The sequence below is a fragment of the Nerophis lumbriciformis genome, linkage group LG19, assembly GCF_033978685.3.
Source record: "Nerophis lumbriciformis linkage group LG19, RoL_Nlum_v2.1, whole genome shotgun sequence".
In the NCBI taxonomy this organism is placed as follows: domain Eukaryota; kingdom Metazoa; phylum Chordata; class Actinopteri; order Syngnathiformes; family Syngnathidae; genus Nerophis; species Nerophis lumbriciformis.
This window is the reverse complement of record NC_084566.2, coordinates 21,064,125-21,090,029: the sequence shown is the minus strand read 5'-3', so window position 1 is coordinate 21,090,029 and position 25,905 is coordinate 21,064,125. Positions and strand designations below refer to the sequence as shown.

Here is a 25,905-nt window from a genome sequence, read left to right as displayed (position 1 = left end):
ACCACATGGCGATTTCACATTAGATAAGCCATGTGAAACCCCCATCAGCAGAGAGGCTCTGGATGGGGCTGATAATCCTGCAGATGAAAACCTTTCAATAAACAGGGATTGCTTTCTGACTGTTCCCAGCATCTTTAATTCCAAGATCCAGGTTGTATGCTTATCCCCACTGAAGTTGACAATGCGGGCCCACAGGTAACAAGCAAGGCATGCTGCATCTCCCTGCATCATCAAATTCATCCAGACAAAAGACGTGAACAACTATGAGTTGTCATTTGTGGGAAATGCACTTAAACAAGATTGACCATGGCTTGTAGCTTTAATTGCCCATGGCTTTTTTGTCTGTATCTTCAGGTTGGGTGGGGGGAGCATTGTAACCAACAATGTTGAACGCTATAATCCACAAATAAATAAATCATGTTTTTTAAAACCCAGTTCTCACTGATTAGTCACAAAACGTCTTGTGTTTAACAGAGGGTAAATTGTGTTTCGCCCAGACGTGTCACCTTGGCCTTCAGCATTTCTCTTTTCTTCTCCAGGTGCATTATAGACAGTTATTAATATCAGAGTGCAAGGTGCTAATTAGGTCACTATAATAATTATATCACAATGTAATACAGTTTAATAATATCCCCATAATACTATTATATACTTATCAGCTAATTGTTTTTGTTAGCTATCTGTATTTTATATTATTTATTAGGGATGTGAATCTTACAAAAACTCACGATTCAATTTGATTGCAATTCTTGGGGTTAGGATTTGATTTAGAATCGATTCTCGATATAAATCGATTCCCTATTCAAACCAATTCTCGCAATATATTATGTGATATTATAAAACCTTTTCAAAACAGGTTACAGGTTACAAAAGCTCCTTTAGGCTACTGATGCACTGCGAGCACTGAGATGGACTAAAAAATGTATTTGAGTATTTTTTTTAATTTTGAACTGATTCAGAATCATAATAAATAAGAATCACGATTTATGATCGATTTATAATTTACCCCTATTATTTATAGGGCTGTCAATGTTAACGCATTAATCAGAAAACATTTGCATCCATCATGTATAAACACAGAATAATCACATAATTTGTATTGAGCGCGCATGGTATTTTACCTTGATGGTTACCTGAAAGGCGGGCAGGGTTGTTATACAGTCAGTGATCCGGTCAATGCATAAGTCAGTGCAAAAATTAGTGGAGAGACCCTGACTGGTGTGTTAACTTACAAAATCAAATCAAATCAAATCAAATCAACTTTATTTATAAAGCACATTTAAAATTTACCACAGGGGTAGCCAAAGTGCTGTACAATGAACAGGTTAAAAGATAAAACGAGTACCGCGCAAACACAACACAACACAAACAGAACACGATAAAAAATAAATAATTAAAATAGAATTAATAAAAACATAAAAACATAAAAACAGGATCACAGCAGGTGTATTATGGGGCGCCATTTCATATCAAAATACACCCCGTCGGGACTTAAGATACAAAACTGCAAAAGTTTTGAGCAAATAAATGACTTGCACTCAAGCAGTGACATGCAGTCACTGGAGGCAGGTGAGGCGGGGGCTCACCTGCCATCATGGAAAGAAAAAAAATGTAAAAAGAAAAAAAATTTATTAAATTGTTATATGTATCCAGTGATTATACTATAAAGTTATTTTCCATTTAACTTCACCAGTTTTAGATTATTTTTATTCAAAATCGCTGAATTTTCACATTTGCCGTTCAAATACTGAGAAGAGACGGTGCGGTGATCAGCAGCCAGTTGAGGCACGTCACTGCGTTGTGCCTCAACATGGATTGCGCAATGACTCGGCTAACTGCTGGCCTGCTGTGCAGTGAGACCGTATTGCTATATGAATTATATTATACATTTCCATAGTTTAGTTAGCTGAGGTATATAATGTACAGTGTATTTTGTCAACAACTGTATGTGTGTAAGTATTTCTTGTGCTGAGCGATCATAAAACGGCTGTGAAGACGCACTGGCTGAGGCTCGCAGTAATCCCGCCTCCTTGTGCCGGTTAATGCACCCCCCGACGGGAGCGCAACACCAACCAAAGCCCACACCCAAACCCTCCACGTGCAAGACCGAACCCACTCAAAAAAGTCACTCAACAAGAAGCCAAAAAGTGCAAAAACAACAATGCTTGCGTTGGAGGAGCCGCGAACGACCGCAGGGCCACAACATTAGGTACACCTGTAGCCTGCAGCACGGATTTCATATTTTATTCATTCACAACTCCTCCAACACGAACACCACTGTTCCCGCACTTATAAGTAAAGGTAAGACCATAATAACGTTTTTTTTATTAAATGTGCTTTTTTGTGTGCTACAGTTTGTATGTGTAAAGTTAAAGTTAAGTTAAAGTACCAATGATTGTCACACACACACTAGGTGTAATGAAATTTGTCCTCTGCATTTGACCCATCCCTTGTTCACCCCCTGGGAGGTGAGGGGAGCAGTGGGGAGCAGTGGGCAGCAGCGGCGCCGCACCCGGGAATAATTTTTGGTGATTTAACCCCCAATTCCAACCCTTGATGCTGAGTGCCAAGCAGGGAAGAATGATGGTATGAGCTTTTAAACATAACCCGTTAACTCCTGCCAATCAAATGGTGAATAAGATACTCTTTAGGGTTCATATGTTTGTAAATCTGACTGTGATGAAGTCAGTGCCTCACCAGTCATGAACATCACCGCACGTCACTGCATTCAAGTAACACATTTTTAATACGTTCCTGCATGATATTTTGACAATAAAATTGCATTTTAGTCAAAATATTTGGGTCTTTTTTAAAGTTAAATTAAATTATGCTAGCAAGTAAATTAATACAATTAATCACAAAATCAAAATTCCAAAGGTGAATTATTCATTGACAACTCTACTGTAATTATCTAACAAACTATCCAACAGGTCAAATAACTGTACAATCACTCTTAAAATAATTAGTAACTACTGTAAGTGCATGTTGAATACAGAAATTGAACAATTTTTAGTAATTTATGAAAACTGGAGAAGGGGTAGCTTCTTCCTACTCTACAGGGGTTAAACTTAAGGTATGGCAGCCAGATCTGGCCCGCCACATCGTTGTATAAGGCCCTCAAAAGCCTAGAAATAACGTGTGTCAATAAAGCACTTATTTTTTACTTAATTTAGTCGTTCTTTCAATTTTGACAGAAAAAATACATGTATTGCATGCAACTGCATGTTTTTTTAATTTGAATATTATCTGATTGTGCAACAAACTTATTAACACATAATCCAAAAGTGTTTACAGTATGTTAAAATAAAATACTAAAGTATCTGCTTGTCTTGTCACCCTGACTTATGATTTAAAAGCAAGTTATCTATCAATTTGTACGTACAATATTTATAATCAAATGCATAAGCAATTGTGTGATAAACACGAGGCAATTATACATTAACATTCATATACAGTATACTTACTGTTACAAGCAGACCTATCTAGCCCTCAATGAAAACAAATTTGACACCCGTGTCCTACTCCACCCCTGTCCTATTCCTTTTCAGAAATGTGGAATTGTGCCAGTGTAATTTGGACATAATACAGTAAATTTGAGAGAATTTGCATGCTTGTGACATTACAGTATTTGCAAATGCATTGTACAATTTTTCATTATTTTCAAAGTAAAGTTGTGTTTTCTATGTATTATAACCATAGTTATAATACTACTGCTTCTTGGTTTGCAAGAATCCACTGCATTTACTACAGTGATAAACTACTTTTGATTTTACAGTGTTTTACTGTTGCTATTTAACAAATGCTTGCCGTAGTTTCTACGGTCATTTTTTTACAGTGTGTCTTTAAGTTGAAAAGGAGTGGTAAAGAAACACATGGTGGCCACAATAATTCATTACATTTATTAGCTCATGACACAGTTAGTTGAGTTATGTGGACACATTTGTTACTAGATACTTTCTAATATACTTGGAGAGTTTGTATGTGTAACTAATATGTATTAGGGTTGTACGGTATACCCGTTTTAGTATAGTACCGCGATATTAATGAATCATATTCGGTACTATACCGCCTCGGAAAAGTACCGTTCCGCCACCCCGCCCGCGCCCCCGTCGTCGTCAAGCCGTGTCATTGCTGGTTTACGAGCAGAGGAGCATGTTCCGCAGTGCACAATCACGAAGTACTTACCGTATTTTTCGGAGTATAAGTCGCACCGGCCGAAAATGCATAATAAAGAAGGAAAAAAACATATATAAGTTGCACTGGAGTATAAGTCGCATTTTTGGGGGAAATGTATTTGATAAATAAAGGACCCAGATTTCCCTCGCCCGGACGCGGGTCACCGGGGCCCCCCTCTGGAGCCAGGCCCGGAGGTGGGGCACGATGGCGAGCGCCTGGTGGCCGGGCCTGTCCCCATGGGGCCCGGCCGGACACAGCCCGAAGAGGCAACGTGGGTCCCCCCTCCAATGGGCTCACCACCCATAGCAGGGGCCATAGAGGTCGGGTGCAGTGTGAGCTGGGCGGAAGCCCACGGCAGGGCACTTGGCGGTCCGATCCTCGGCTACAGAAGCTAGCTCTTGGGACGTGGAACGTCACCTCGCTGGGGGGGAAGGAGCCTGAGCTAGTGCGCGAGGTTGAGAAGTTCCGGCTAGATATAGTCGGACTCACTTCGACGCACAGCAAGGGCTCTGGAACCAGTTCTCTCTGGACGGGCTGGACTCTCTTCCACTCTGGCGTTGCCGGCAATGAGAGGCGACGGGCTGGGGTGGCAATTCTTGTTGTCCCCCGGCTCAGAGCCTGCACGTTGGAGTTCAACCCGGTGGACGAGAGGGTAGCTTCCCTCCGCCTTCGGGTGGGGGGACGGTCCTGACTGTGGTTTGCGCTTACGCGCCAAACCGCAGCTCAGAGTACCCACCCTTTTTGGATTCGCTCGAGGGAGTACTTGAGAGTGCTCCCCCGGGTGATTCCCTCGTTCTACTGGGGGACTTCAATGCTCATGTTGGCAGCGACAGTGAAACCTGGAGAGGCGTGATTGGGAAGAATGGCCGCCCGGATCTGAACCCGAGTGGTGTTTTGTTATTGGACTTTTGTGCCCGTCACAGATTGTCCATAATGAACACCATGTTCGAACATAAGGGTGTCCATATGTGCACTTGGCACCAGGACACCCTAGGCCGCAGTTCCATGATCGACTTTGTAGTTCTGTCATCGGATTTGCGGCCTCATGTTTTGGACACTCGGCTGAAGAGAGGGGCGGAGCTTTCAACCGATCACCACCTGGTGGTGAGTTGGCTGCGATGGTGGGGGAGGATGCCGGACAGACCTGGCAGGCCCAAACGCATTGTGAGGGTTTGCTGGGAACGTCTAGCAGAATCTCCTGTCAGAGAGAGTTTCAATTCCCACCTCCGGAAGAACTTTGAACATGTCACGAGGGAGGTGCTGGACATTGAGTCCGAGTGGACCATGTTCCGCGCCTCTATTGTCGAGGCAGCTGATTGGAACTGTGGCCGCAAGGTAGTTGGTGCCTGTCGTGGCGGTAATCCTAGAACCCGTTGGTGGACACCGGCGGTGAGGGATGCCGTCAAGCTGAAGAAGGAGTCCTATCGGGTTCTTTTGGCTCATAGGACTCCTGAGGCAGCGGACAGGTACCGACAGGCCAAGCGGTGTGCGGCTTCAGCGGTTGCGGAGGCAAAAACTCGGACATGGGAGGAGTTCGGGGAAGCCATGGAAAACGACTTCCGGACGGCTTCGAAGCGATTCTGGACCACCATCCGCCGCCTCAGGCAGGGGAAGCAGTGCACTATCAACACCGTGTATGGTGAGGATGGTGTTCTGCTGACCTCGACTGCAGATGTTGTGGATCGGTGGAGGGAATACTTCGAAGACCTCCTCAATCCCACCAACACGTCTTCCTATGAGGAAGCAGTGCCTGGGGATCTGTGGTGGGCTCTTCTATTTCTGGGGCTGAGGTTGCTGAGGTAGTTAAAAAGCTCCTCGGTGGCAAGGCCCCGGGGGTGGATGAGATCCGCCCGGAGTTCCTTAAGGCTCTGGATGCTGTGGGGCTGTCTTGGTTGACAAGACTCTGCAGCATCGCGTGGACATCGGGGGCGGTACCTCTGGATTGGCAGACCGGGGTGGTGGTTCCTCTCTTTAAGAAGGGGAACCGGAGGGTGTGTTCTAACTATCGTGGGATCACACTTCTCAGCCTTCCCGGTAAGGTCTATTCAGGTGTACTGGAGAGGAGGCTACGCCGGATAGTCGAACCTCGGATTCAGGAGGAACAGTGTGGTTTTCGTCCTGGTCGTGGAACTGTGGACCAGCTCTATACTCTCGGCAGGGTCCTTGAGGGTGCATGGGAGTTTGCCCAACCAGTCTACATGTGTTTTGTGGACTTAGAGAAGGCATTCGACCGTGTCCCTCGGGAAGTCCTGTGGGGAGTGCTCAGAGAGTATGGGGTATCGGACTGTCTGATTTTGGCAGTCCGCTCCCTGTATGATCAGTGTCAGAGCTTGGTCCGCATTGCCGGCAGTAAGTCGGACACGTTTCCAGTGAGGGTTGGACTCCGCCAAGGCTGCCCTTTGTCACCGATTCTGTTCATAACTTTTATGGACAGAATTTCTAGGCGCACTCAAGGCGTTGAGGGGATCTGGTTTGGTGGCTGCAGGATTAGGTCTCTGCTGTTTGCAGATGATGTGGTCCTGATGGCTTCATCTGGCCAGGATCTTCAGCTCTCGCTGGATCGGTTCGCAGCCGAGTGTGAAGCGACTGGGATGAGAATCAGCACCTCCAAGTCCGAGTCCATGGTTCTCGCCCGGAAAAGGGTGGAATGCCATCTTCGGGTTGGGGAGGAGACCCTGCCCCAAGTGGAGGAGTTCAAGTACCTCGGAGTCTTGTTCACGAGTGAGGGAAGAGTGGATCGTGAGATCGACAGGCGGATCGGTGCGGCATCTTCAGTAATGCGGACGCTGTATCGATCCGTTGTGGTGAAGAAGGAGCTGAACCGGAAGGCAAAGCTCTCAATTTACCGGTCGATCTACGTTCCCATCCTCACCTATGGTCATGAGCTTTGGGTTATGACCGAAAGGACAAGATCACGGGTACAAGCGGCCGAAATGAGTTTCCTCCGCCGGGTGGCAGGGCTCTCCCTTAGAGATAGGGTGAGAAGCTCTGTCATCCGGGGGGAGCTCAAAGTAAAGCCGCTGCTCCTCCACATCGAGAGGAGCCAGATGAGGTGGTTCGGGCATCTGGTCAGGATGCCACCCGATCGCCTCCCTCGGGAGGTGTTTAGGGCACGTCCGACCGGTAGGAGGCCACGGGGAAGACCCAGGACACGTTGGGAAGACTATGTCTCCCGGCTGGCCTGGGAACGCCTCGGGATCCCCCGGGAGGAGCTGGACGAAGTGGCTGGGGAGAGGGAAGTCTGGGCTTCCCTGCTTAGGCTGCTGCCCCCGCGACCCGACCTCGGATAAGCGGAAGAAGATGGATGGATGGATGGTATTGGATAAAACCCAACACCAAGAATAGACATTTGAAAGGCAATTTAAAATAAATAAAGAACAGTGAACAACAGGCTGAATAAGTGTACGTTATATGACGCATAAATAACCAACTGAGAACGTGCCTGGTATGTTAACGTAACATATTATGGTAAGAGTCATTCAAAAAACTATAACATATAGAACATGCTATACGTTTACCAAACAATCTGTCACTCCTAATCGCTAAATCCCATGAAATCTTATACGTCTAGTCTCTTACGTGAATGAGCTAAATAATATTGTGTGATATTTTACGGTAATGTGTTAATAATTTCACACATAAGTCGCTCCTGAGTATAAGTCGCACCCCCGGCCAAACTATGAAAAAAACTGCGACTTATAGTCCGAAAAATACGGTACAAGCAGACAGTGTGTAGACAGAAAAGGGAGAACGGACGCATTTTGGCTTAAAAACTAACGATAAAGGTGAAGTTATAACACTTGGAACGCCCACCGGAAGAGATGCTTTAAAGACATGGCTAGCTAACTAGCGGCTAAAGTCCAGCCCCAGTGGGCAGTGTTTTAGCTACTTCTAAGTCACTAATCCTCGCCTCCATGGCGACAAATAAAGTACATTTCTTACAAGTATCATCCCTGCAGGACGAGAAATAGCTAAACATGCATCACTACACATCGTAGCTCACCTGCGTCAAAATGTAAACAAACGCCATTGGTGGATCTACACCTAACATCCACTGTAATGATACCAAGTACAGTAGCGTATCTAGTTGATACTACTATGATTACGTCGATATTTTTTGGCATCACAACATCTTCTTTCGTTTTTTAAAAAATTTATATTATGTTTATAAACTCAGGAAATATGTCCCTGGACACATGAGGACTTTGAATATGACCAATGTATGATCCTGTAACTACTTGGTATCGGATTGATACCCAAATGTGTGGTATCATCCAAAACTAATGTAAAGTATCAAACAACAGAAGAATAGGTGATCATTACATTTAACAGAAGTGTAGATAAAACATGTTAAAAGATAAAGTAAGCAGTTATTAACAGTAAATGAACAAGTAGATTAATAATTAATTTTTTACCACTTGTCCTTAATAATTTTGACAAAATAATAGAATGGAAAATGACACAATATGTTACTGCATACGTCAGCAAACTAATTAGGAGCCTTTGTTTCCTTACTTACTACTAAAAGTCAAGTTGTCTTGTATGTTCACTATTTTATTTAAAGACAAACTTGCACTAAGAAACATATGTTTAATGTACCGTAAAAATTTTTGTTAACATTTTGTGGTCCCCTTTATTTAGAAAAGTACCGAAAAGTATTGAAATAATTTTGGTACCAGTACCAAAATATTGGTATCGGGACAACACTAATATGAAACTATAATTCTTTCATACTTGTTTATATTAACAAATGTCATGACAGCGTTATTGTTCAATCAATGACACTGCTGTTATGTGCTTAGCTGTTGTGTAACTGCTAGCTCCTAGCCTACCAGGTTTACCTTTCATTGATGACTTTACTTAAATAGAAGAAAAGACCAACAATGTGTGCTTACACTAGGTAATGTTGTATTTTTTCCTCATCCTTCACTTGAAGCGTGAGTGAAGAATTTGTGAATGCATGACCTGAATAGTCGAAAAGAGAAGATACAGTATTATCTGCTCACAGATGCTACCTGGTGGTTGTTTGAGCACACTGCAGCTAGTCCTGGCTAGTTCTACTCCTTAAAGCTTCAGTCACATGCAGGATTCTCACAGGAATGAGCCAATACTAAAAACGTATCTACTGTATTGGAGGACATTTAGATTTTAACTGGCTGTCCAGCTGTGCATAATTAAACTAATTGCAGGACTGCTTGTATCTGAGCTTATATCAGAGATGTTAGATGCAGACCATCCATCCATCCATTTCCTACCCCTTGCATTCGGGCGGAAGGCGGGGTACACCCTGACAAGTCGCCGATCATCCAATTCAGACAGGCTTCTAATATTTTCCTCCATTTTATCTGAAGCAACATTGCATTTCTCTGACGGTTTACTAATCCTCGAGTCACTAATCCTGTCAATTATGTTGTCAGAGTAGAGCGTCTGTATTCAAAGAGCAAACATAATAATAGCTGTCATCACTTTACAAGTAACAAAATAATTAGTTTTCAAATATTCTTTTTCACCGAGGTCTTTTTCTTGCTTACCGTCACAGCTTTTCTTGAGGCCCGATAAAAGTGTTCCTCTTCCTTCATCTTTTCCACTTGTTGAGTCAACTGCTTCATATTCTACAAATAATGGATCATACTGAATTTTCAGTGCACTTGTTGCTGTTCAGGTCACCTTTTGGCTTGATAAACTTGTTTGGTGTCGGTGTAGCTTGTCACTGATATTTGCGCACTGACCCTGAAGAAGACTAAACAGGGGACAGGTCTTACAATAACAAAAACAGAAAATCTTACATTTTGGTAGATACCTTAGGTAGGTCAAATGTACTCACCTGAAAGATCAGCTTATTTTGCAGGATCTCTCGTTGTAAAAAACAAAGCAAGGTATTCATAAGGGGGCTCTTCCTTGTTACTCATGCACACAATGTACAGAAGGTACAGGCTTTGCTCTCACTGACCCCGACTTGCAGGTGAGCTGCTGCTGCTTTTGCTGCAACTTATCGTGGGTCACTCAACCTGAGACCTTTTCGCAGACCTGTAGAACAGAAAATTTCTTGTAGCATAGACATTTTTTTTTAGCAACATGAAATGTCTTAAACATCACAATTTAATTATTAACACTCAAACAAGGTACACATGTGCCCTCAGACATATAAAAACAATGCCACCATAAGGCCTACTGTAACGCTCAATTAAACACGAAGAACATCCCTAAACTGTGCTAACACTGTCGTAAACACAAGTGTAGAGCTGAGCAATATGGATCAAAACTCATATTGGTTAGTTTGGCCCATAAACTAACCCACAAATGGAAATATTCGTTGACTTAACTAAATATCTCCACCATGCCTTGATTTTAAATTTTCAGGACTGATGGCGATCCCAAATACACAAAAACAGGTACCAACAAGTAAGAAAAGTCGTTTTTGCATAATAACATCCTAAATTAAGATGTGTTTTGAGATAAGAAAAAAAGAAATAAGTATTTTAAGAGAAGTCAAATATAATCTCCAATGTTCTTTAAAAAACATTTACTATGCTCAATTCTTCAGCTAACAAAAACAGAAAAGAACAAAATGTGAAATGAAGTGCCCTGCTTTAAGAGGACATGTTTAAACATCAGCAGCAACATGAAAATAATCTACCTTTAACAATGGTGTTTTATAGGTAAACATTATTATAGGACATACACACTAAGGTTTTAGCCAGGAACATCAGCTTCAGCTTCATGTTCTGAAAATTACTTTTAAAAAGCCACTAATTATAGTTACTCGTTCTGAAAATTACTTTCAAAAAGTCACTAATTATCGTTACCAAAAAATAATTGAATTACTGACGGAATTACTCTTTGATAAATGTAATTACTATAGAAAGTAAATAATGCGTTACTTAAAAACAAACTTCAGAAATCTGGCATAATGCATTTGAGATAAGTTTCATATAAAGTATACATATGACAGCAGTACGTGCGTCTGTGTTTGTGCCTTTAAAAGGTGGTGCCTTTTTGCCTAGTGATATGTGACGTCAGCAGGTCCAGGCTCAGTCTGAGTCTCACAGGCATTTTAGCTTGAGCTGTTTTTGTTAGCTTAGCGGGCTAGCAGGGGCAACTCTTTTGACTCTTTCACTGGTTTTTGTTACCTCTGTTTAATAAATAGATTGAATGAGTTTCCATGGTTGTATGTTCTTGTCAATAAATGGATGGCAAGTATGTTACTTCAATCATTGATTTGTTGTTCAATATTCCCTCCGACCCTTGTAGTTGCTAGCGCGCTGTGCAGTTTGTGTCAAGTTTTAAGGCGGTGAAAAAAACGTTGTCTTTTACTGACCAGTTCCTCCAACTTAGATCTTGTTTCTTCCATGTTGGAAGACTGAGTGTGTGAGTCAGGAGGGGCACAAACAGGGTGATCGGCAACATTTCCGCGTCAATAACTTGTCCATTTAGTTATTGTTATGGTTTAAGTTTATTTCAAACATGCTATACAGATGAGCAAACATTTTACTCCAGTATATTAAAAGTTGGATGTATTTATTTTAAGAGCAAAATTAAAAGGTTAATATCTGAATTTGCATGTGTGCTACTTTTTTTTAATACTTGCACAACCTATTTTTAGTCGCAAATGCGAGTAAAATGCTCGCACTGTACAGCTCTGCAGTGTACTTAATGAAGTGTCTCTGAGATATTTGACACTTGTATTTTCCAACCTTTGTGTTTTCTTACTTGCAAACAGTACGTTTTGACTGCAGGTGCTATTCTGATATCAAATTTCTGTGGATGTGTCACACCATACGTCAACTATGGGCACCAGGACTATGAGACTGACAAACAGTTTCTACCCACAGGCCATCAGGCTTGTGAATGCTAACTTGTGAATGCTAGCTCCACCCCCCGTTTTACTTTTGTCTTTTTGAACAAAAGACAGCTACCATGACCACCCTCGAACTGTGAACCATCACTGTAGACACTTTTCACCTTTGATCACTAAAGACACTTTAACTGCTGCTGTGACCAAATGTCACCTCCATATTTATACTGTTGACTGTCAATCAGAATGTGCAATAATGTTATGTTACTTACTGTGCCTTGTATATACATTTTTATTTTTATTTTTTAGCTAGTACCGTGTGACTTGTTGAAAAGTGGACTAGCAAAGTAAAATTTTCATTGTACGGCAAACTGTCTGTTTAACTGAGCATATGACAATAAACAATCTTGAATCTTGAATCCAATGTAGGTGCTTGTGGAAATGATCACAAAGACCACCTCATTATGATCTTCTAAATACTTTTCTACAAGGAAATTGGTTTCTTCTCCAATGTCATTCTGAACATGTGTCACCTGACTCCTTTATTCTTCTCTCTAGCTCCTTTAATTTGAGGGATGCGCTGCGTTATAGAGTCACACAATACCTATTTGTCGGCATCCCTGATTTCAGATTAGAGATGATTCTAGTGATATAAGTATAATAAAAACATTTAAAAAAATAAAAATAATAAACTCATTGGCTTTTCTCCAGCGTTTGCAACTGCTTTGACTCTTTTTTATGGTGACAAATTGTTTTAAAGTGAATTAGAAACCATAGGTGAACCGGGCGATGGGAATGCTAAAGCATCATTTGTCAAGAATACAGCACATGACAACATCAAGCGTCATTTACAATTAAATACTGTATATCCAAACAGCTAAATCATGGTTAGCCCTGTTTAACTGAGTTTAAGCACCTGGGGATAGGTTGATTGGCAACACTAAATTGACCCTAATATGTAAATGTGAGTGTGAATGTGAGTGTGAATGTTGTCTGTCTATCTGTGTTGGCCCTGCGATGAGGTGGCGACTTGTCCAAGGTGTACCCCGCCTTCCGCCCGATTGTAGCTGAGATAGGCTCCAGCGCCCGCCGCGACCCCAAAGGGAATAAGCGGTAGAAAATGGATGGATGGATGGAAGCTAACTGTCCTGGGTTGAATATGCCTAAAAGTGGTTTGTTAGATGATTCTTCATACACTCAGATGACCATTTTTCATCTTCTTTGCCTCAATGGGAATACAACATTACTTTGTCTTTGAGTACCGTAGTAATAATAATAATATTAGATTAAACTGCATCCACCTATAATATAGGAAGGACAGATATATGAGTGAGGAAACACATTTATGGATTAGATTTAGACAAACTTTAATGATCCACAAGGGAAATTGTTGAAATAGAATTAAAATTAAGTAATTGACCTTATTCTTCTTTTGAACGTTACCTCCGCTTGTGGAGTGCTGATTTGACTTTTTCTAGTAGTCTGGATACGTGTCCACGTTCTCTCTCCCAATGTGAATTTGTCTTTGATCCTCCTGCAACATATGATTTCAAAGTGCAGTGTCTGGCATTGTCTTCACACTTTTAGCATACACTTGTGTTTAAACGCCTTGAACACAGGCCTTGTGTCCCAGATAAAAAATATTTTACAACTAGTAGTAACATTCCTAAGACATTGAATGAAGGCAGTTCAAATTTAAATATGTATTCTCGTTGACTCACCTTTTTCAACAATACAAGTCTGCTATTGTTAATAATAATAATAATAATGGATTAAAGATTTATATAGTGCTGTAGACACTCAAAGCGCTTCACAGAGAAGTGAGAACCCATCATTCATTCACACCTGGTGGTGGTAAGCTACTTTCGTAGCCATAGCTGCCCTGGGGTAGACTGACGGAAGCGTGGCTGCCAGTTTGCGCCGACAGCCCCTCCGACCACCATCTATCATTCATTCACCAGTGTGAGTAGCACTGGGGGCAAGGGTGAAGTGTCCTGCCCAAGGGCACAACGGCAGCGATTTGGATGGTAAGAGGCGGGGAGTGAACCTACAACCCTCAGGTTTCTGGCATGGCCGCTCTACCCACTACGCCATGCCGCCCCAAAGTTGCCACACTGTCAACTTTTTTTCTTTCGCACGCTAACGCTTGGCCTCCAGACGCTCAATCAGGTACACGACTTCTCCAAGGACGCTGTTTATTTTCTTCAGCCATAGTGATAATGGACAACTTTCTTATATTTCTTTTTTTGGGTCTCTTAAAACTGTGTAGGTTTACTTAATGAAGTCTCCAGTGTGACACCTTTTAAAGTGACATTTGTAGGGAAAAGTTTATACTTTATAACAAAACAAGGTTAACTATTCACCTTAAGGTGGCACTGCATGGGTGCTTGGCTAGCTATTTCTAGGCTGGTGAGTTTCTCAATGCCTGTTCCAGTCACGTCTGGTTTAACTGGTGACGCCAGTCCTTTACCTTTGCGTCTAAAGGCCGGCTTCATTTGACACACATTTAAAAACATTGAGCTCTGTGAACCAGACTTTAAATGTTTGTGTATCACAAACAAACACTTGTCTCTATTTAATGAAACAAAGCCCCTTGTAATGTGTGGAGGAATAACACACGAGTGAACCAACGCCCCATGAACATCAGGAAGCAGCAGATGTAGTTGAAACAAACGCTCGCTCTATTTGATTAATTTCACTCTGCAAAGTAATTACAAAAAATTATTTGGCTGTGAAACGTCTTCTGTGACTCCTTATTCTCAGTGGGAGTGTGGTCGTATAGACTGACATGTTTTGGAACGTGTCAGTGGGGGAGAGAGAATCAGCAACTCAAGGCAAAGCCAATGGCGACAGTCAGTCTGGTGAAAGGGCGCCATCTGGCGGTGATAAAGGTACAGAACAAGTGATGCAGAAAGACTTGGCAAACAATTTTTGCAAGAAATATGTGACTAAATGAAAGGGACAAGCGGTATAAAATGGATGATGTGGCTAAAACAAAAATGAAAGTGAAATGTGTGCACCAAATTATGTGGTGATTCGGCTAAGCAATCTAAAGTTACAGTGAGTGTTCTAATAAAGTGCATTGAGGTGTGTGATAAATTTCAAGTCAATCAGACTTATTAAGGTCAAACTCTGGGGTTTTGTAACAGCACTGCCTTGTTGTGAGTTTGTCAGAAAAAAATAATAGCCCAGGGAATACAGTTATGGGGCATGTTTTGAAAAATGTTCACCCTTATGTACTGTATGTGTGTATTCGCCGCTCGCTGGATCTCCGTAGTGTTAACGCTTGATCGCGCCATCGTGAGTACCGATTGGACCGCTGTTTTCAGAGTTCATCTGTGTTCGTATTGTTTTCACTACCACTATACACCACCAGTACAGACGACACAGAACACATAACTTTCTGTACCATATTTTACAGACTATAAGGCACACTTAAAATCCTTTCATTTTCTAAAAAATCGACAATTTGCCTTTCAACCCGGTGCGTCTAATATACGTCTTAATTCTGGTTGTGCTCACCGACCTCGAAGCAATTTAATTGGTACATGGTATAATGATAGGTGTGATCAGTAGATGGCAGTCACACATAAGAAATACATGTGGACTGCAGGTTTACAGATGCCTGTTCAATAAATCACTCTATAGCAAGTACCCAGAAGCAAGGAACACCAAAACTTTGATGTTTCTTTGAGAATATAGAAGATTACAAACCTGTCAAAAAGCTTTAGTACGACTTTGGTAAGCTGGCGTGGCTCGGTTGGTAGAGCGGCCATACCAGCAACTTGAAGGTTCCAGGTTTGCTTCCCGTTTCCGCCATCCTAGTCACTGCCGTTGTGTCATTGGGTAAGTCAGTTTACCCACCTGCTCTCAGTGCCACCTACATTGGTTTAAAAGTAGCTTAAAAGATGTACAGTAGATATTGGGTTTCACTACGTAAAGCGCTTTGAGTCTCCAGAGAAAAGCGCTATATAATTCACTTCACTACAAAGTGAAGTATAGGACTTAAATAAATATAATTCACTTCACTTCACTACGAAGCCACGCCGCTTGATGGAATCAGCGCATTACGGCTATCGTAGTTATTAGGAGATATATTATCTGGCGTTTTGTTATGCAATATCATACAAAACCAACTTTTCTTACCTATTGGTACATGCTGATGTGTATTTGGGATCTGCATAAGTACCGAAAATTTGCGGGCGTCCGCCTTTATCAATAAGCTCATTTTTTTCTCTACCCTGTTGTTGTGGGGCATCCTCCTCTGTTGCCATTTTTAATATAAAGTAGCGTACAGTTCTAACTTATATCTTAGACTCACTATGGAAATGCTAAAAACTACCGGTACAACAAAGATGACGGGAAGACGCTGTCGAATTGGAACCACGTAATAAGACCGCCCACAAAATTACGCATCTTGAAAAGACGTCTGAAAGCAGCCTGAAGATGGTCTGTATAACATAATCTATGCACAATGTTGGCCTTAAGAACCACCATTATATGTATTGTGTTTTAAATGTAGGAAGAAAAATCATAATACCCTGTAGAGCCCTTTGTTGCCCCTTATAATCCGGTACGCCTTTTTTAAGAAAATAAACCTGAATAGACCTGCTCATCGGCAGTGTGCCTTATAATCCAGTGCGCCCTATGGCACGTAAAAATACAGTAGTTTATCCAGTATACTGATATTTTCGGATTGGACAACTACTCGCACCAAAAAGCTCTGCCAAAATTGGGCAAGTTTGCACTCGACAAAACTCTGCTGCAAAAAATCTATGGTGAGTAAAATGTTTATTGGAATCCCTATTATAATATAAGTTACACATTCATCTGCGGGTCTGTTAAATATCTTTTGAATTGATCAATTTACACACTGATTTTTTGGATCGCCGAGTGCCTGGCCGTTTGTTTTGTGACTCGAGTATGAGCAGCCATGTTTACTCAAATTTTCTGTTACTTCCAACACTCATTTTATGAATTTAATCAATTAAAAAAGGGACAAGCGGTAGAAAATGGATGGCTGGAAAAATAAACCATAACGGTGAAACCTTTTTCTGTTTCTCTGTTTAAAAAAGCTGTCCATTGATACCAACCTTTTTAAAATGGGATAAATATTAGGAAAGTTGTGATATATTTGACAAAAAGGTCACAGCTAAAATCTTGAGCCCCACTGACTTTGTATTGAAGAGACTGACTATAAATTACTGCATTTTTACAGGTTTCAAAAGTCCATAACTTCTTTAATATTCTATCAGAGGAAAATTATAATCATCTGGAATCATCTTTACAAGACCTGTCTAATAATACTGGTTTTATGAAAATCATTTTTTTATTGTATTTTACACACATCTTATGTGTGCAAAGGTGTCCTATTTTTTCCCATACGACTGAAGTGTATGAGCATATTTGCAAAGTTGACGCATTGCAGAATCAACAAGCCTTAAATTATGCACCTGAATATATATGGGTTACTTACTGCAAATTCACATATTCCTAATCTTCACATCATTACAGGATATGTGATCTTATCGTCATTCGTCAAAAATGTACACATTTTGGAGCAAAGAGTTCAGCAGTGTTTTGTAAGTAGATTGCAACGTAAAGATTGCACTGCATCATACTGGGAAGTGTTTAGATTTTGGTTGGCAGGATAATAGAAACAGATGTCAGTATAAAGGAAACTAAAACCACAACAGTAAACTGTGTCAATCAAAACTAAGCTTTAATATGTCTGTGGATGCAATACTGTATTTTGATAAAGCTCATAGTCTTTTCCCTAAAATGTTTTCTGGATTGACAAGAAAACATTTTAAATAATGCTAACACTTCCAATTCTAGAACGTTCAATCCATAGTTGTTGACGGAAGAAAAACCCAAAAATAACGGGAATATAGAAAGGCAAAATGTTGTGAGTCCTTAAAGCTCCGGCAGGTACACACATGTGAGTTGATGCTTTTGACTTAGGCTAAACAAATAATTATTTAGCCAAAGCCCCGTTTCAGCCACACTAAACCATCGTTTAAGGTCCCCCTCCTCGAATAACTTTTTACACGGGTAAGTGCGCCATGTATTTCTTGAATCTCCGGCTCTTAGCTCTGTATGGACTCATTGATCGTTTACAAACTGAGTTCGGAGAGGCAGTGACGTCAGAAAAAACGCCCCACAGCCGGCTTCATAATAAAGCGGTTTCGTAACTCGGAGCTAACCACTGGAAATATGACGGCGAGTCATCCAGACAAGCCCATGTTTCTCCTTCCGTCTGTACAGACGCTTGTGGAAATCACACATGAATACCTTAAGAGAAAGTGATTGCAGCTATTTCGGATACAACACTTCTCAGACGGCAAGAGAACTTTCGAATGTCCAGGTCAGCTATGATTCTACTTACCAAAAAACTTCATCCATTTGTCGAAGGAGAGACAACGAGAATGCGAGCTCCCGTGGATGTGATAAAAAAAAGTAGCGTGTGCTTTGTATTACCTGGCCGTCGAGGGAAGAAAACGGCGAATGCTTTTGGACTGGCAAAGCAGACTGTATCAGTTATTGTCCGCCATGTATGTCGCAGACTCAACGTCTCGGTCCAGAGTATATAAAGTCACCAAAAACGAATGGACAATGAAGGTGAAGGCAAAAGAGTGAGGAGTGTCCTGACCAGATATCTAGATCCCTAGATTGATTGATGTAAAATGTTCTTTGTCACATTGTGTACTTTCACGTGTCCAATAAAGAATTGATTAATTTATGATGGCTCAGGTGTGATTCACTACAATAGGGCCCCAGAGCATAATGGATTCCAGTTAATTGAAATACCACAACACTGGATATTGTTCAGATAAGTTAAATTTAAGAACTTGCACAAAAAGCAACACTGGACTAACGTGCGCATTTTCAGCGCATGCGTACTAGTTGCGCCGGCAGACGGAGGGGGGAAGGGGTCTTAAACGGTGGGATTGTGTGTGTGTGGACACGATAAGGTTAGGTGGGATTTACATTGTGGGGCCTAATAAAGTGGGTACAAATACGACTTGAGACAGTAACGTTAAATACTCACCTTCTTGAAAAGCAGTCTTTTGGGAGTCGCCTGCAGTCTCAACAATGTTAGCTAATCTAATGCTCCAACTTTTTAAACGGTCAATGGCGCGACTACCGACACTTCTCACGACAAAAAAAGTATCGTTAGGGGGACATTTGAATACGTTATAAATAAAATAGTCATTTACTAAGTGTTAGAAAGGAATAAGGTTTGAGTGAACAGTCACGACGAAACGTAGTTTCGAAATGTGTGCTTCGAGCTAACACTAGCTTAAATGCTACCTTCAATTCACAAACTGATCGTCAACATCCATTAAACTGAGCTACAACAATGCATTAGCTGGGAGTGGGCGTCGTTGTCATGGCAGAAAGTGAAATGCTATTACCCCCTGACCTGCCTAATTTCCTTTTTTTGGACTTTTCAAAAGTTGTGTTTCTTTCCACTGTGTCCCGTGAATCGACCAAACGCGCTGTCGGATTGTCAATCTTCCTGGAGCGGTTGCCAGGTAACAAGGGCCTGTGCGGCGTTCAAGACCCAACAGCGAAGATGGGGAAATTCTTTATAGTCGTTCCAAAAGTGTTTTACGTCACTGTAGCGCATGTATCGATCAATAACAGCACTTGTATTCATTATAAAAAACATTGGATTTTTAAGACTAGCGTAAACTAACCAAAACATACAGTGACGATATGATTATTATATTTTTACACTATGCATTAAATGTCCTACATACGTTCACTCAACAGTAAATATAGTGATTATTATTTTTACTCTCATTGGGGATGTACCAAATATGTATTTACAACACTATGTTTCATTCCTGAAATAATTGGCAAAAAAAGGCTGTATAAAACGTATTCAAGATTGGAAGTCGGTGCAAAAATGTACATGACGTCACCTTCTTAAAGCTCATAGCAGCGTGGCAAAAAAAATGTCTCTACAACATAGCATAAGCAAACATATTTAAAAACAATATAACCAATTTGGTGTTTCTGGCAAAAATATCTATCAATTATCATATTTTTTTAAGGCAAAGAAGACACACAGTTACGAGATTCCGCATTACGTCATCGCAGAGAGGCCACTCTGTGCGCCTTTGCACGAACATTATTACCACAACACCAGCTCGGCGAGGAGGAGGAGTGCTAGGAGGGCACCACCGCTCGTAGTGATGCGGCTCCTGGCTACAAAGCACGCCTGATCGCTGGTGCAGGACACGGCCGTGCTGTGGTGGGATTCCTGGCGGTGGGAGATGTTGACATGCCTCGAAATACATTCTGGTAAGTCCCGTGCAGCTGCTTTAACGAGCGTCAGTCAAAACACGACCTTAACCTACTCTGGACAAACGTTGTGTAGTTTTGACGTTAATTATAGTTTTTTTGATAGTTGCAGTTAAGTTGGTTCATTGCAAATGTTATAGTAGAAACATTGTAATGTTGCTCGACGTGACACACAGGTGTCTCCTGCAGGATGCATGCTGAGACGCCTGTTGCCTTCATTCCTGCCCTTTTACCTTTTAAGCCATAATGGCTGCTGGTGTCCTTCTGCATAGACACAGAACAGTGCTTGGTGCTTTTTGTTTTGCAAGCATGCAGTATGTGTGTGTCCCATGCATGACCCTATGTGTATTTGTACTCATTACATAGTAATCCTCTTGAAGACATACGTGTTGCATATGAACTGACAACATCATAGTTATTGTACTTTTATGTTTATACAGTAGTGAGTATCACTGCAGTGGTATCCACAATATATTGTTTTTGTGTTGCTTTAGAACAAACACAAACAAGTACCCCAAAGTCTGATACTTTGCCCCTATTGTGCACATTTGTACATAATAGTTAACAATGTGACAAGCTACTCTAATAGTGTACAGTACTCCAATTTCTAACATTGTTAACAACCATTTGAAGTACTACAGTATAATATGAACAGTGTAGCCTTTTTACAACTGAAATACTTGGTTTTGCTCGCAAGCAGATGCCAGAGTGTACTGTAAATCGTGTAGATTATCTTTCTTGTCATTGTATTGTGTATAATAACAATGGGCAAAGTCTTCCACGGTGCAAGATCAACAAAATATGGGAAAGGTACAATATATAAAATAAAAACATGCTAAAATAGTGATTGACATGTATATACATATATATGTGCATGTAGAAATATGTACAGTACAAGCCAAAAGTTTGGACACACCTTCTCATTGAATGCGTTTTCTTTATTTTCATGACTATTTACATTGTAGATTGTCACTGAAGGGATCAAAACTATGAATGAACAAATGTGGAGTTATGTACTTAACAGAAAAAAGATGAAATAACTGAAAACATGTTTTATATTCTAGTTTCTTCAAAATAGCCAACCTTTGCTCTAATTACTTTTTTGCACACTCTTGGCATTCTCTCGATGAGCTTCAAGAGGTAGTCACCTGAAATGGTTTTCACTTCAAAGGTGTGCTTGAAGTTCATTGAGAGAATGCCAAGAGTGTGCAAAAGCAGTAATCAGAGCAAAGGGTGGCTATTTCGAAGAAACTAGAATAGAGTAGAATATAAAACATGTTTTCAGTTTGTTAACCTTTTTTTGTTAAGTACATAACTCCACATGTGTTCATTCATAGTTTTGATACCTTCAGTGACAATCTACAATGTAAATAGTCATGAAAATAAAGAAAACCCATTTAATGAAAAGGTGTGTCCAAACTTTTGGTACAGTATGTATATGTATTTATGTATGTATTGCTGTGTTGCGTATCACGTCTGTTTTTCTTCTTCGCGGCTTAATTCACACGATGGTCAAGCAGCTCAAGTGTCGCATTAAAACAAGTGAGAGTGAGTGTAGTTTGAGCAAATGCTCAATTGCTGTTCTGTTCTTGGGTGTTTCAATCGTTCAAATAGAGAGATAGGAAATAGCTTTTATAGAGTCCCAAATGAAGTGGTTCATAAAGGTAAAAAAGTCAGGGAAAGAACAAAAGTGTGTCGAAGGAAATGGCTCTCAAAAATATTACTTTCATCAGCTTGTGGAGTACAATCGGACCATACTTGTATCTGCAGCGATCACTTTGTGAAATGTTTGTTTGAATGTTTGATTTGTTTGAGAAACTGCAATCAAGTTTATTCTCTACTAGAACTTAACGTAAAGAAAGGACACGAGGTCGACGTAGTATGTGTGCTTTTGTGGTTTCTGTGCCTAAATATAACTACAAAGACCTGTTTGTGCAAATAAGTTAACGTCATGTTAAGTCCTAGTAATAAATATTGTGATTGTTGGTCCAATCCACCGTATTTTCTTTCTTGGTTTTCATAACAGAGGTTGTTGTTCTACAGGAAAGGCAAGTGCTTTATTCGCCAAGGATGTCCACATTACAGCCTCTTTGTTGATATTTGTTAGTATCAACATCTCTCGTTGGCTCAACAGACACACTGAATCTTGATATCGCTAGCAAACATTGCTGAACAACAGGCATCTATAGCTAGATAATGCGACGAAATATGAACTTTACACCATAAAAACAGCTGCAGACATTAATTGTCGATGATTGACTAATATTTGTAGCAGGAAATCAAACGCAAACACACTTATCTCTGTTCTGATTAGTGTCACAGTCACAGCAGCAAAGCACTTTGTTGTCAATCAAATACGTTACTTGCTGATGCACAAATTAATCCAACATTTCCAATTGATGTCTTATTCAGATGTAAAGACATGATATACCTCTAATCTTTTCTTCTTTAAATCATTGTAAGTGTTGAAGGAAGTGAGGTTGAGGCAAGCAGTAATGTTTGCGATGATGAATGCTTTAAATCTTTCAAAAAGTATTTTTTTAAGAGTGTATGAATCCCCTCCATCACATTAAAAAAAAAAAAATGTCATGATCGCTTATATATCTGCCTCTAAACCTTTAAAAATATGCCCACATCTGCACTGATGCAGGTAAATAAACAGAAGCCTCATGGGACTCGAGACCTGTGGTCACCAACCTTTTTGAGCCCAAGATCCCTGGTCTCAGCCAAAAATCAAAGCAAGATCTATACATGCATGTGCATAAATGAATAAATAAATATATATATAAAAAAAATTATATATAGTTAAACAAATATATGTATGTACGGTATGTATATGTATGTATGTATGTATATTTACTTTTTTTTGTTTAAATTCTATGTATATATATATTTTTGTTTATTTTTTGTTTTTTAAAGAAAGCTTTGTGTCGTTATTATTGTCTTTTTCTCATTCTGTTTCTTGCTGTTTTCTCAATTTTTGCTGGTGTTTTTTGTAATGGGCCTAAAGCCAATGACAAACGAGTCACGAGCCATAGATGGCCCCTGTGCCACACTTTTGGCACCCCTTCTGTATAAGCTAACTGTTTATGGCCACTATAGTCTTAGGGCCGTAGAATAATTGTTCATCCTAGGGTCACTTATGGGACGCGAGTCACATGGTTGTCTTACATCAGTGCCGGATATAGTAAAATCAGCTGTTTATCTGGCGGGTTTTTCCTGTGTGATAAAAGAGGGCATAAACGGGAAGTCCTTCTTTAGCTGCTGCCTTGATTTATCATATATTATTGCCTTTGCTCAAGTCAATATTTTGTTTTGTATTGATAATAAATCAACACAAAATCCGTACTTTGGAGCAATGTTCACAGACTCTAGTATTTGGCTTGTTAGTTCCCGTCGGAGGCGAGCGATGATGGCTGTGGTTGAGGGAAGAGTTGTTTGAAGTTGGATGCTAAAAAATGTCCGATGCATTGCAACAATCAGCCTGAATACATTGTTGCAGCTTGATGATTTTTGAGCATGTCAGGCAATGTGTGTTTGCGAGACAAGCGGGTGTAGTGTGCGGCCGTCTTCGGGGGGTGTGGCCGCGGTGTTGAGAGCGGTGGGATGAGAGGCTGAAGAGAGAGAGGCAGATGCGTGCGGGCGTATTTATGGGGTTCATTGATTGATTGATTGAGACTTTTATTTGTAGATTGCACAGTACAGTACATATTCCGTACAATTGACCACTAAATGGTAACACCCGAACACGTTTTTCAACTTGTTTAAGTCGGGGTCCACGTTAATCAATTCATGGTAATGCTTGCCTAATAGGGGCTGGGTCTGGGTGGGAGTGTTACTGTTGTCATATTACTACTTTTTAATTTCCCAATATTTTCGCGATCGATCAGTTGGAGGGGCAGCCCATTTCAATCAATCAATGTTTATTTATATAGCCCTAAATCACAAGTGTCTCAAAGGACTGCACAAGCCACAACGACATCCTCGGCTCAGAGCCCACAAAAGGGCAAGGAAAAACTCACAACCCAGTGGGATGTCAATGTGAATGACTATGAGAAACCTTGGAGAGGACCGCAGATGTGGGTGACCCCCCCCCCCCCCCCCCCCCTCTCGGGGAGACCGGATGCAATGGACGTCGAGTGGGTCTAGCATCATTTTGTAAAAATCCAGTCCATAGTGGATCTAACATAATAGTGAGAGTCCAGTCCATAGTGGGGCCGGCAGGAAACCATCCCGAGCGGAGACGGGTCAGCAGCGCACAGATATCCCCAACCAATGCACAGGCGAGTGGTCCACCCCGGGTCCTGACTCGCAGCCAGCACTTCATCCATGGCCACCGGACCTGTGCCCCCCCCCCCTCCACAAGGGAGAGGGGAGCAAAGGAGAAAAGAAAAGAAACGGCAGATCAACTGGTCTAAAAAAGGGGGTCTATTTAAAGGCTAGAGTATACAAATGAGTTTTAAGATAAGACTGAAATGCTTCTACTGAGGTAGCATCTCTAACTGTTACTGGGAGGGCATTCCATAGTACTGGAGCCCGAATAGAAAACGCTCTATAGCCCGCAGACTTTTTTTGGGCTCTGGGAATCACTAATAAGCCGGAGTTCTTTGAACGCCGGGACATATGGTACAATACAATCGGCAAGATAGGATGGAGCTCGACCTTTTAGTATTTTATACGTAAGTAGTAAAACCTTAAAGTCACATCTTAAGTGCACAGGAAGTCAGTGCAGGTGAGCCAGTATAGGCGTAATATGATCAAACTTTCTTGTTCTTGTCAAAAGTCTAGCAGCCGCATTTTGTACCAACTGTAATCTTTTAATGCTAGACATAGGGAGACCCGAAAATAATACGTTATAGTAATCGAGACGAGACGTAACGAACGCATGAATAATGATCTCAGCGTCGCGTGTGGACAAAATGGAACGAATTTCGCTTCAAAACAGAACTTTGGATAAAACTAAGGTAACTTGTTGGTATTGCAGCGACAAACGTTTTTATCATAGGTGCACATCAAGTTTAAAATACCATTTTAAAGCAAAACACATACTCGGGGATGGCGTCGACAGTGTTGCCAGTCCTCTTGGCGACTTTTTTTGTAAACAGCTACTAGGGACAAATCTAGTGACTTTTCCCTGTGATATTGGATACTTTTTTGTGTCTTGGAGACTAAGGTGAAAGCAAGCAGCAGTCACCATCATCAGCAAGCAGTGACTGCTGCTGCTCTGCTCGCGCCGATAGTTTTACATACTGGCATGAATGCTAGCTAAAGCGACAACAAGCAGAGGAGAACGCTACGCTGGCAAGGTTTACTGATCAATGTTGTTAACAGAAGTAGCAGAGTTAAACATATGCCTTTGCTAAACGCGCAGCCACCGCATGCAGGACATATAACATCTGTGAAGACCAAATCCTGCAAGAAGATGTCATTCATATCACCACAGCTGATCGTACAATACCTTGGGGAAGCACAATTATAGCAAGGATAAACCAACTGTGCTACACAAACAAGAGCATCAAGTTGCAACTACAGACTAAATGTGAATTTATTTTACTTCCTGGAGAATGTTGGACATCTATAAGTAATCACAACAAGCTGGGGTCACATTGTGCCAAAAAAAA

General features: G+C 41.1%; 2 protein-coding genes across 7 annotated transcripts in view; one reads left to right on the top strand and one right to left on the bottom strand.

Moving 5' to 3' along the window:
- Nucleotides 1-19,512, bottom strand: part of klhl14 (kelch-like family member 14) — an 81,891-nt gene extending 62,379 nt beyond the window's left edge. The window contains exons 1-5 of the mRNA XM_061979339.2: nucleotides 19,023-19,512; nucleotides 13,415-13,505; nucleotides 10,127-10,203; nucleotides 10,001-10,027; nucleotides 9,708-9,916 (exon numbers count right to left, since the gene is read on the bottom strand). The gene's annotated coding sequence lies outside the window, so the exon portion shown is untranslated. The remainder of the gene's footprint in view (nucleotides 1-9,707; nucleotides 9,917-10,000; nucleotides 10,028-10,126; nucleotides 10,204-13,414; nucleotides 13,506-19,022) is intronic.
- dtna (dystrobrevin, alpha) overlaps nucleotides 18,887-25,905 on the top strand; it is a 61,373-nt gene continuing 54,354 nt past the window's right edge. For 2 of the 6 annotated variants that reach the window (XM_061979336.2, XM_061979333.2), the window contains exon 1: nucleotides 18,919-20,284. The gene's annotated coding sequence lies outside the window, so the exon portion shown is untranslated. Of the gene's footprint in view, nucleotides 20,285-25,905 lie in introns of all 6 variants that reach the window. The other 4 variants (XM_061979331.2, XM_061979332.2, XM_061979335.2 and 1 more) reach the window with 4 other exon arrangements.